Source organism: Rhagoletis pomonella, unplaced genomic scaffold (assembly GCF_013731165.1).
Source record: "Rhagoletis pomonella isolate Grant_MI unplaced genomic scaffold, Rhpom_1.0 Rhpom_scaffold_00005, whole genome shotgun sequence".
Taxonomy (NCBI): Eukaryota; Metazoa; Arthropoda; class Insecta; order Diptera; family Tephritidae; genus Rhagoletis; species Rhagoletis pomonella.
Window position 1 is genome coordinate 80,362,381 of NW_023458559.1, and position 13,306 is coordinate 80,375,686.

The window sequence follows — 13,306 nt, forward strand, 5'->3', positions numbered from 1 at the left end:
CACTTGTTTTTCATGTTGCTCTTTGTGTTTTTTATTTCATTCACATGTTTTTTGTTGTTAGAGAGCTTGTTATCTGATAGGTCTATGCCCACTCGTTTGCAATTGTTTATGTCTCTCGCCTCAATTACTACCGCATAGCAAAACTTCACATCAACAGAGCCGTCAAAATTGTCACACGACTCTATAACCTCCGTAATTGCTGCCCCTCTTTCCATCATACTCGTATGCTCGCTTCAAAGGTTTACCACTTCCTTCTATCAATTTCAATCTTCTCAGCTGGATTTACACTTCTGAAGCACAAAATCCATTTGTACGTACTCACTCATTCACTTACAAGCAACAGCTACTATTTTTTTTTTTTTTCGTCGCCCCTATGATCTTTGAGGAAAGCACATCTTTGCTATCCTCTATTTGTTTTTTCCAAAACCTCACCACCACTTTTATTTGATTTTCCCATTTATTCTAACAACATTTGCCCCAATTGACCCCAACTACTACCACAATAATTCGTAAAGAGTAATGTGCTTTGGCTGTCTATCCACTCTCTCTCTCTTTGCTGCTTTTCGTATGGCACTATGTGTTGTTTGCTATTTCAGATTTCATTTTATTTCGTGGATATTTTCTCAACTTATTACAATCTTTCAAACGCATTGCACAGCTAATGTTGGGGACAGAAAAATTGTAAAAAATCGGCCACGAAGAAACACTTGTTTTCCATTTAAATTAATTATGTTGGTAAGCAATAATTTGTGCTCCCTTGGTTACTAATTGAAATTATTTTCTCGTCTGTTGGTACTCCGCAGCTCGCGTATGCATTAATTAATAATGACATGTGTAAGTATGCTTTTTGGCAGCTGTTGTGGTAGCCAGAAGTGCGCTCTACCATTCCGCAGGGCATGAATTCGATCCCAATTTCCGACCAACATAAAAAAATAAAAAATAAAAAAAGTCGTTTCTAATAGCGGCCGCCCTCGGCAGGCAATGGCAAACCTCCGAGTGTATTTCTGCCCTGAAAAACAGTTTCCCAGTTTCGGCGTAAAACTGTATATCCCTTCCCTTTGTTTGAGCAGTCGCAGCAGCTACGTCCACACTTATCAGCTTTCCGCTGCCGGTTCTCAGATACCCTCAATTAGCCAACATGCAACACCGCCGCTCAACAGGGCTAAAGCACATCTTGGGGACATTGCAGCAATATCAATAACGTCTGGGCCGGAATTGTTAAATGATCACTGCCAGTAGCTATCTCGGCTCTCCACCCAGCAGCTTACCACATTTGTCAACGCCACAGCCCACATATATATTTTGGACAACGACTTGCTAGCCAAATCCAGTAAATTCGAGATAAAATATCCAGCAGATCTAGGAAATAACGGGTGATTTTTTAAGAGCTTGATAACTTTTTTTTTAAAAAAAACGCATAAAATTTGCAAAATCTCATCGGTTCTTTATTTGAAACGTTAGATTGGTCCATGACATTTACTTTTTGAAGATAATTTCATTTAAATGTTGACCGCGGCTGCGTCTTAGGTGGTCCATTCGGAAAGTCCAATTTTGGGCAACTTTTTCGAGCATTTCGGCCGGAATAGCCCGAATTTCTTCGGAAATGTTGTCTTCCAAAGCTGGAATAGTTGCTGGCTTATTTCTGTAGACTTTAGACTTGACGTAGCCCCACAAAAAATAGTCTAAAGGCGTCAAATCGCATGATCTTGGTGGCCAACTTACCGGTCCATTTCTTGAGATGAATTGTTCTCCGAAGTTTTCCCTCAAAATGGCCATAGAATCGCGAGCTGTGTGGCATGTAGCGCCATCTTGTTGAAACCACATGTCAACCAAGTTCAGTTCTTCCATTTTTGGCAACAAAAAGTTTGTTAGCATCGAACGATAGCGATCGCCATTCACCGTAACGTTGCGTCCAACAGCATCTTTGAAAAAAATACGGTCCAATGATTCCACCAGCGTACAAACCACACCAAACAGTGCATTTTTCGGGATGCATGGGCAGTTCTTGAACGGCTTCTGGTTGCTCTTCACTCCAAATGCGGCAATTTTGCTTATTTACGAAGCCATTCAACCAGAAATGAGCCTCATCGCTGAACAAAATTTGTCGATAAAAAAAGCGGATTTTCTGCCAACTTTTCTAGGGCCCATTCACTGAAAATTCGACGTTGTGGCAGATCGTTCGGCTTCAGTTCTTGCACGAGCTGTATTTTATACGGTTTTACACCAAGATCTTTGCGTAAAATCTTCCATGTGGTCGAATAACACAAACCCAATTGCTGCGAACGGCGACGAATCGACATTTCACGGTCTTCAGCAACACTCTCAGAAACAGACGCAATATTCTCTTCTGTACGCACTGTACGCATTCGTGTGGTTGGTTTAATGTCCAATAAAGTAAACTGAGTGCGAAACTTGGTCACAATCGCATTAATTGTTTGCTCACTTGGTCGATTATGTAGACCATAAATCGGACGTAAAGCGCGAAACACATTTCGAACCGAACACTGATTTTGGTAATAAAATTCAATGATTTGCAAGCGTTGCTCGTTAGTAAGTCTATTCATGATGAAATGTCAAAGCATACTGAGCATCTTTCTCTTTGACACCATGTCTGAAATCCCACGTGATCTGTCAAATACTAATGCATGAAAATCCTAACCTCAAAAAAATCACCCGTTACTTATCTTTACTAAACGGCAGCGAAGCGCTCATATGAACGAAATCTTCCATCGTAGTATTCTCACGTCCACTGAAGCTCGTCATGTTCCTTTTTTCGCATTCTTTCCATTTTTTCCAACAATCGAAGTTCCTTTGATTGTCGTTACACCGATTGTGCTTCAGAAACCGGTGTCGAAAGTGTCGAATTGTTGTATGTCTCGAACTTTAAAAGCTTAAATAAATGTTTAGAGAACTTGAAACCACAACCAACTATTTTTTAACACTGCGAAAATTCATAACATGCCTTTGATGGTACTTTGCGAATACCCTTAAAATACCTTTTAGGCGTTTAAAGTTTACGACATACAAGAATACGACACTAACGACACCGTTGTGAATACCCCAATAGTATTTTTTTTATTTATGTTACCGGATAACTTTCACGTCAACAGTTTTCGACAATCTGGAATCTACAATATTTTTCGGAAAGGTGGTACCCTTAAGGGTGGTCTCATACTCATTTGGTTTAGTTCCGATCATTGGATCATGAATAAGTTTACGTTACTTCGAAATTTTAATGTGAAACTCGAAGTCGTTTGTGTTTTTTCCTTGGCCATTACAAGACCAAGTTCATATCATTTCAGGGTGTACATGATGAGTCTCGGTGTGCCTTGAAATGTCTTTTGCAGAAACTGCAACTGTGGAGAAGAAGATTGGCGATTTCCTTTAGGGTTTTCCTATGTCATGTAGCAACTGGCGTGAATGAGGATCCAAGCGTGCTAGTATGACTACTTCAACCTAACCTAACCTTTCAAAAATGGAAATTTTTCGAAATTCATACATATGTAAATATGTATGTATTCCATTTGTGTTAGAAATAATTTAGGAACATAGACCATAACCTCAGTAAAAATTAAAAGTTCCTTTTTGATTAGTAAATATACATACATACATAGGTATATACCTAATTGTGTTTAATTCTCTGTTTACAATTTAAAACTTCCTACGCCTTTACTATGCCTCTCCTCCATTCACGACCCTCAACCCACCTAATCCGCCTACAATTTGAATTTTATATTACTGAAGCAGCGTTGTTATTTCACGCATGAATGGATTTTTCAAACAATTTGCTTGTTTCTGATTGTTTCTTTTTTTCTGATTTTTCGAAATTATTGTCATAATTTCAGTTTTTTTCGGTCTTGTTAACATTGTTTTTGTTGATTCGCTGAATTGAACAGCGCTATTTTTGTATTTTACCAATAGCCAACTCAAATCATTACAAATTATTTTATTTGTCTTGCATAATTTTATCCATGTCACTTTTATGTATTCTCAGCGGTCTCGGTGGTAACTTCTACGAAACTGTCAGTCAGTCGCCTTGACTTTAGCATTTCCCCACGCCACAAAAACGTTGGCTTCCTTTGCCGCTAATGTAATTTCAAACTAAAATAAAGCAAATTATGTCCAAGGCAACTTTTCTTTACATAGTACATACAAGTACTTTCGCTGTTTGCCTACAATTTTTTCCGCTTTTCTCTACACCCTACTCGACAGCCAAGTGGTGGGATACGCGGTGTTGGGTAAGCGCAGACAGGCGCCTACAAAACTGCTGCTACGTGACTCTTGCACTCGGACGAGCCTATTTGTATTTGTACTTGTATTTCAATTTTCTAACAGCAGGAGAAAGTTTGACTGCTATGGTCGCCACTGCCACAGATTGGGCCTGCTGCTGCTGCGCCACTGATGAGCGCTTAGTCGCCAACTGAGAGTACGTGTAGCGAGTGGCGCGTAGAAGTGTTTGGCCGGAAGGACGCCTACACGTTTAATTGCATAAGTGCTAGTAATGGGCGCGAGAGGAAATTAAAAATTCTGTCAACGCTCACAAACGTAACGAAAATTGTAAAGAAGGATGGGCAAATTTATAACTAGAAACAAAGGCGAGAAAGAAAAAACGAATTAACGAATTGGTAAGGCGCTACGACGATAAGATCGACAACAAAAAAAAAAAAAAATACAAACAAATGAAACGCGGTGAGCAAGCAAATGGGCAAATAACTACCGAATATTTAGGAGAAAGGGAGCGATTAGGAAAAAAAAGCGCCAGACCACCAACACGTTAACGAAAACTTGGTATGCACTGTCAAGTAGTTTGAGTGGCATGTAGCGCGGTAAGCAAGTAGCAAACTGTTTGGCAGGTGGAGGCAGGTGTTTGACTTGCTGGCTTCCTAAGTTCTCTCTTATTTTTTTTTTTTTTTGTTTAAGCTGACTCAAATTATCCAGATTGCGCGATGTTGTCTTACATCCTATACTATCGCGCTTAACTCAATGCTCTGCAACCCCAAAAAAATATGCGTCGCTAATATCCCTAATATCCTGTTGTGGCATGTTGGTAGAAAACGGGCGTATTTGCGCTAAAATGTGCGTGCAATAAAATTGATTTATGCAAAACATTCTTCGCCGCAAACAAACACTCAGTCAGGGTTAACTGTATGAAAAAATCGCACACAAAATATTTTGATTATTTTTCTTGCGGAAACGCATTACTTTTTGTTGTTTTTTTTTGAGGCCGCAAAAAGTGGATATACATAAATAAGTGAAAGCAAATGCTAAGGAAGGCAACGATGCTTCTGTTTTTAGTTTTTGATTTATAACTGCTTCAGGAAAATTTAGCTACTCCTTATGCTGGTAGATGCAAGACAGCCAGCGATGGTTTATTAAAGTTGCACAAAAACATATAAAAACTATTGCTATGTGCTGTAGAGCGAGGAATAATGAATTTTTATGTGCAAACTTTTCTGTTTTTAATGCATATTGTATTCGCCCAAAAAAAAGGGAATACCTAAGCAGGAAATATTGTAAACATTAAAACTTGTGGGCTACCTGCATAATATCAGCTGCGAATAGTAAGAAGTATTGTAGATTTTTTGGCTCATCGTAGTAAAATTATGATGAAAAAGTTAGTTAAAGTGAAAGTTGTTGAGCAAGCTAAGATGATGGAAAAATTTTGAACGAAAAAACATTTGTATACAAACATTTCTCACAAACTTTAAATAATCTGGTTATAATTATTTACTACCTTTTGGATGTCGAATGTGGCAAAATGCAAAAACCGAGTGTCTTGGAATACACACTTTTTCGTATTACTTGAAAGCTAAAACTCCAATTAAGACATGTTGATAATATATTTGGTGATAAAATAGACCTTAAATCTTATTGACCACTTCAACGCCTTGGATGCACGTATATGTAAGTAGCTGTGGTAAAAAATTAAATAAAAATATATTTTTATATTTGATCATATATTAGTAAATCGCCGCCCGCCCACGCGGTATACGGTTTAGCGTTACGCTTACAAAATATTAATGTCAAATATTAAATAAATCAGCCATTTCAATATGAAGAACAATTAAGTATATTTCGTAGACAGTCTTCGTAAGGGTGAGTTTCATTTCACTTGAATGCCAAATTGTTGTATTTTCTTCTTTATTGGCGCGGATGCTGCTTAAGCGATTTTGGCCGAGTCCAAAACAGCACGCCCACTCGTTTATTTTCTGTTCCAACTGACGCCAATTGGAAATGCCAAGTGAAGCCGAGTCCTTCTCCACCTGGTCTGTCCAACGCAGAAGAGGACTTCCTCTTCCCCTATTACCAGCATCGCGACCGCGTTGAATACTCTCAGAGCTGGAGCTTTTCTGTCCATTCAAACGACATGACCTATGTCTATATCATCGCAAAGCTTCTACAGCTCATCGCTAAATCGTCTGCGGTATTTGCCATCGCCAATGCGTAGAGACCCTTAAGTCTTTCGCAGAATCCTGCTCTCGAAAACTCCAAGAGCCGCTCCATCAGATGTTTTCATTGTCCAATCCTCCGCGCTATACACTGAGGGAAATAATGCATAATAAAAATGAATACTTTATATTTGATTATCGTTTAAAAATGTTCGTATTTAAAAATAATATTTTCATACAAAATTTATTACGCACGTATTTGACTGTTAACATCTGAGTATATATATGAGTGTACACACGCACTCCAAGCATGCAGAGCGCCGCTCTGAGAGCGGTGCCAACACACACATCCATACATAGTACAGGTTTATCCGTATGGTGTTGATGGATATTCAACATTTGAAAGCAAATTTATATGGCTGGGTGTAGCTGAGTGCGCAAAGATGCTTGCCACAAGTTGTTGATATCCGGAGATGGTCGGGTTCGAATTCCACTGCAGGCAACATGCAAATTAAATTTGTTTTTTTAGTTTTTGTCCTGATTATTCACTTCACGGACGCTTTTTCAGTACGAATTTAATATGCGCGTAATTGAATTGAATATTTACCAATATACAGTACTTTCGTTGACGTTTATAGTAAGATCAATTACGTTTCTATTTGATTTTAATATTTTTTTCCCTCAGTGTACACCAGCACAGGCATGATGAGTGTCTTATACAGTGTGATCTTTGTACGACGAGAGAGGACTTTAATTTTCAATTGCCTACTCAGAGCAAAGTAGGACTTAAATCTTCAAGGCTGACATTATTATTAGTGTTAATGCTGGTTCCCAAATAAACAAAGTCATCTACTCCCTCAAACTCGTAAATTTCATCGGTGACGTGGGTGCCAATTAGGGATGTCAATCCCGGGATCCCGGGATTAGTCGATTTAAATCCCGGGATTGCTGGAAAAAATTTTTTTGTTAGCCAATTAAATTTGTATCACAAATATCCCCTCTCAAGGGCAAAACAAGAATTTTTTGCAACCCTTAATGCTATAATTTCTTTAAGATCGCATTTCCATCAAAAGAAGTAATAATTTTGCTTCGCTCAAAATGGAATAGGTGATGCACTTACATTTTTATTGTTTACTTAAATGTGTTAACTTTTTTATTATTACTTAAATATACTGATAATATCTTAAATTGATCTCAAACAGTGATTTAAAAAATTGTATATAGTTACATAGGCAGTTACTGCTGTACCAAATACAGTCACTTACAAAAATATTTTGCTTCGATTTTTTTTGCAATATTCAAAATATTTTTCATGGTATTTTTTTGTTAATTAAAAAAAATATATAGCTCATTTTACAACAAAAATCATGTAAATCAAAATTTCACACTTTAGAGAAAGTTGGTTTGAGTTCACCAAATTATCATAAAAATATCAAAATTTTTAATCATAATTACAAAAAAAAAATTCTATTATGCAGTTTTATAGCCCATTCAATTTAATAAAATAAAGTGCAATTTTAAAGTTGCTAAAAACTCCCTTGATTTTTGAATTTTTTTTACTGACGATGTTGGGCATTTTCTTCCTTATAACGAATTTTATTGTGGAAAAAAAAAATGTATAAAATGTCAACGGGATGTTTTAGCTACTTCAAAATTGCACATACGTATATATTTTTTTAAATTAATAAAAAAAAATACCATGAAAAATATACTGAATATTGCAAAAAAAAATCTATGCAAAATATTTCTCGGAGTGACCGTATATGCATTTGTACTTGTATAAAAACTATGTTATAAATTAATGAGGATATGTACATACATACATATATGTTTGTCAAATTTTATGTTTGTTTTTTGTTGATTGAAAATACTGATTTATAGCCTTAATAAACATGTAAATGAATTACAATAAATTGTACTTTTTTTTTGTTATATCAATCTGATTTAAAATACTATAATAGGATGATCACAGATGTGTTGCACTTTTACCTGAATTTCGGGACTTTGGTTTTCTGTCTAATTCAGAGAGGGCATAACAGACGTAGCCCTTCTTTTTACCGATAATGTCGAAGTCGTCGGCTCAGTTCTGCTTCAACATCAGATAAACCCTTCTGCAATGATTGGGTCAAAATTACCCAATTTTCATGAAAAAATTCTTTAAGTACAGAGTAAGGTATTTTTAAATAAGCTGCGGCGTTGTCTATTCGTTAAAAGCATAATCAGCTATGGTTTTTATTTTTTTTATTCTATATAGTTTTTTCTTAAAATTTACTAAGTTCTATTATTGGGTCAAAATAACCCAAAACATTATAGGAAGGGATAAATTCCAAACACTTCAGAAGAGTTAAAGAAATCACATGAAAGGGAGTCGTGCTGTCTGAAACCCCCTTTGGTTTCAAACAGCTCGGATTAGTCATTCACATTCCGACATCTTGGCGTATAGGCAACTCCTTTTCGTGCTGTCGAAAGCGGTGTTGAATTCGACAAATAAATGGTGAGTTCGATTATTCGATTCCCGCGGGCTTTTTCCAAGATTTGGCATATTGTGAATACCTGGATTTGACAGGTCTAACCCCACACTCATAAGGCCCAATCAGTTCGTTGACGGTGGCTTCCGTCTTTCACACAAAACGCTCCATAAGACCTTGTAACGTCTCGCTTCCCTCTTCAGTTCCCTATAACGGTCTCATATAGCTCGCTTTACGCCCGATCGCAGCGTGGCCTCGTAGTCGGCATTTCTTTTAACTGCAGCTTCCTGACACTCCACATCGTACCCGTTGTCCTTTCGAACTCACTGAAATCGGACAAATATTCGTTACTGATATCAAAGAAATTCAAATCATATAGACGAAGGACCTTTTGAAATATCGAAAATTATACCAATAGTCATGAGTGTTGGACTTATGCAAAATAATTTTCAAGCATTTGTGTCTCCATAATTCGTAGCTTAGGATAGATAAAAAAAGTTCTACGATTTGTATTCTGCTCTCTACAATGTGTCTCCTTTTTCAAATTTATCGAAATTCAATCTATTCAGCTTTCAATATTGGAAGGAGAGAACCGAATTAAATGACACCACACCGACAAAGTGGATATATGTACGGGTGCATATGCATATGTATACCTACTCTATGTCTAGGCATTTATTTACAAACGAGATAAAAGTCTAACAAAATAAGATCAAATATTTGTAATTTCTAGCCAACGTAAAACGTAAATTAAAGTAGAAAATGGCAAACACATTGAGACAATAAAAGTGAACAGCTATGCACATCAATGGCAACAATCAACCGCAGCGACAACAACAATTAGTAACACAACAAACAGCAACATGACCGTGAACATGAATGTATTTTGTTTACAAAAATAAAATCGACAAATAACAGAACAACTTGAAATAAAACAGACAGCAATTTTGCAGTCGCTTTGGTATGTCGCTCTTGCCGGTAGCGGTTAAGTGGGCGTGGTAGTGCAGAATATAATGCAATATTGTGAAAAAAAGGCGGGAATGTGAGTGGGTATGTGCCGAGTTTCGGGATAAAAAGCCACTAACGGAGCATTTGAGAGGGAGGCATGCATCAGCAGATGGCGCACGTGACTCGGCAATGGTACATGCACTTAGTACATACACGAAAAACTTAAATATATGGAAATATGTATACCTTGTTGGGAAAACCCGGACTACTGAACCAAAGTTGTAGTTCAGTACTAGTTCTTTTTAGCCAAAAACGTACCAGTAGTAACTAGATCCCCGCGAATTCAAAAGCAGCGAAATGTGGTACTTTTACAAAACTATTTAATTTAACTTTTTAAAACTACATAGCTAAGTCCACTTTTTCCAAGATTTTATTTGAGAAAGCAAGCAGCAAGAATGCATCGTTTTCCAAAAGGTCGAATAACCTATTTTATTTCTAACCGCTGCTATTCGGTGATACGCAAATTTGTTATTTCTGAAATAGTCAGAGAAAATGTGATACGTGGATTTAAAAACTTTTTATTAGAAATCTATATCTAAGGGGCCGAAGTTAGAACTGGTTCGGAACTATCGAAAGGGATGCAGGTGGGGCACCAAGGCATCTTCTATTTACTTTAAATAGATTTTGGCTTGGCGTTTTTTTTTTACGCTTTCGTTCAGCACATCACATAATCCTTTTCATAGTTTGGAAACACGAAACACAATTATTTATTATCTTTTGATTACGTTGTGTCTGAGGACATACGAGCCTGGGACTTTCCATTATCTAACATAAGATAGGAAGCACCTCTGCACAGTCAAGTTTATCCAAACCGTGGAACTAAGAGTTGGTGCGGAACTCAAAAAAGGGAATGCAGTTGGGGGACCATTTCCATTTCTTTTGGCATCGCCGTGTTAAATTCGCCAGTTTGTTGCATGCAAAAACCATTTATTACGAACTATGAGTGGTTCCAAATATGCTAGAAGCGAACCAATTCAGAACAAGAGATTTTCTCTTTAGGGTATGAACATAATAAAAACATATGTATGTATGTGTAATAGACGACGCGTCAAACTGATAGATGAATCCAAAAGCGGTGATGGATAAATGACTGGGCGGCGATGGAGTGACAGCGCGGCGTTTGGAGTGAAACTTGCTGACCGGATGGTTCAAGGTTACCTGGCTGTTTCCACATACTATGTACATACATACATATACAGGGGTAGGCACTCGAATTGTTCCAATTAAAAATGTTATAATTTTGTCAATTTTATTTTATTTTATTTTTTTTCAAAAACATAAGTTAATCGTAAGAACTAGTCAAGGTTTAAGGAAGATTTATAACTGTTCGATGTAAGTAACTTTAGCGCGTATGACAGCGTCGAGTATATCCGGGAATGCTCCACATGCTGAAGGAATGTGGTCAGTGGTATTTTATGTTGAACATATTGACGTAAAGCTAAATACACAAATCTACCGTGAAAAGATTTTAAACGATGCTTTGTTACCTTGGGCAGGTAAAACATTCGGTAGAAATCATTGGACGCTTAAATAACACTTATCACCATCGCATAAAGTACGCGAAATTCAACGTTAAAAAAATACTTCCCAGCTTCATCGGACTTAAACCCAATGACTTTTTCCATATGGTCCGTTCTAAAGACCAAAGTATCAGCTAAGAAATACGAGACAATCAAATCAATAAAAATGGACAAAACCAGAGCAATTTTAATTGGTAACACTTCGAGCGGCTACCCCTGTACTACATATGTACATATGTATGTATGTATGTATACATACAATGCCGCTTGAATCGATTTTTAAAAATTAAATAGTAGAAGTTGAAAGTATTAGAATTTGTTGCTTCGAGCAACAGGCGGACAGCAGACACCTGTCCAGCAGGAAATATACTTACCTTTCGCAGTGAATTTTAAGTGAGTGCAGATATTCTGCTGTTCAATAACTAATCTTTGCATAATTGATGTTTAGAGGAAAATGATATATATTTAACAAGGAAGTTTAAATATATTTTGATAATCTATATGGCTGACACCACGTGCATCTTAAAGAACTGTCGGTGGTACCTTCTGTGGGGCACGGTCTTCCGGAGATTTTTTCTATGGTCACAAGTTAAAAGCCACACTCTTATGGTCCCTTCAGTTCGTTGGCGAGAAGTTCTAGTCTTCTACAAAATACATAAGACCTCACAGCTGATGCCTAGAATACGAATGCCGCGTTATTTCGGACATATTTTGGGGTCGTCCTTGGATTTGGTAGGGAAAACTTAAGTTTGAGTCCATTCATAAATGAGAATTCGTTCTGACATTTGTAAAATGCAAGTTTTGATGCACCTGGCAGGCCATCAACTCCAGCAGCTTTTTTCCTCCGCGAAATCACTATTCGTACCTTGTCTTAGTTGGATGGTGGCATGTCGACTTTGTCGTCCTCGACTAGAATTTCGGGTTCATCGTCTGAACTAGTTTCAGTGCCATTTATTAGGTTGGAGGAGAGCTCCCTGTATAATTTTAGCACACTTTGGGCGCTTCACTCAAAAATTTAGGATATTTAAAATTAAAATTTAATGAGGAAATTGCACGCCCACATAGGTTTTTTATAATATAAGTATAGAAATGCAAAGATGAAATTTTATACCTTCAAGGCACTTGTATCTACATACTTTACTCAACAAGAGAAAATACCTATAAGGGTTTTTCATTTCTGTTCACTTTGTTGCTTGTGACATGCGAACAAAGATTGCAATTCGAATTGGCGATACAACATTTAATTCTAAATAAAACGACCACGAGATGCGGAGGAAAGTAGGAAACCGTTGCCATACAATATTTGTTTGCAATGTGAACCATGGCACCTATACTATGAACAACAGTGAAGCGGAGAGTTCATGGAGAAAAACTGGATGAATGCGTGCATTAAGCGAACAATTTTAATTTATTTCAATGCATTTTTCCTCACTTTTATATCACAAACTTGTTCACGCTGCTGCACAACGAACTTGAACTTGACCGCTTTGAGTGGCTGACTGAGTAAATGAGTGCCAGAAGCGTTTGTCGCTGGCAAAGCGGAAGTGAACATGTGTATAAAAGCCACTTACACACACTAAAACTATATACATACATACATATGTTAAGCTATAAAGCTAACTAAATTTATAAGTTTATGTGAGTGTGTTGCGCTAAAATGAAAGAGTGCACCAGCTATCCAATTTATTTAAGGTTTTTCAATTTTTTTTTTTTTAACCACGTTTTTGCTTTTCTAGGTGGGATAAAGTGACCAATGACATTGAGCGGGCCAAGGATGGTTCTGAAATTGTGTGACCTTTTGTCAAAGGATTGCATTGTAGATGTATGAGTATGAGAGTAATTTGAAAAATCGGCGTTTAGTTTCAGTATACAAGCAAAGTTTGGCATTCTTTCCAAAGCAGACAATAGAAAAATTCGTTGC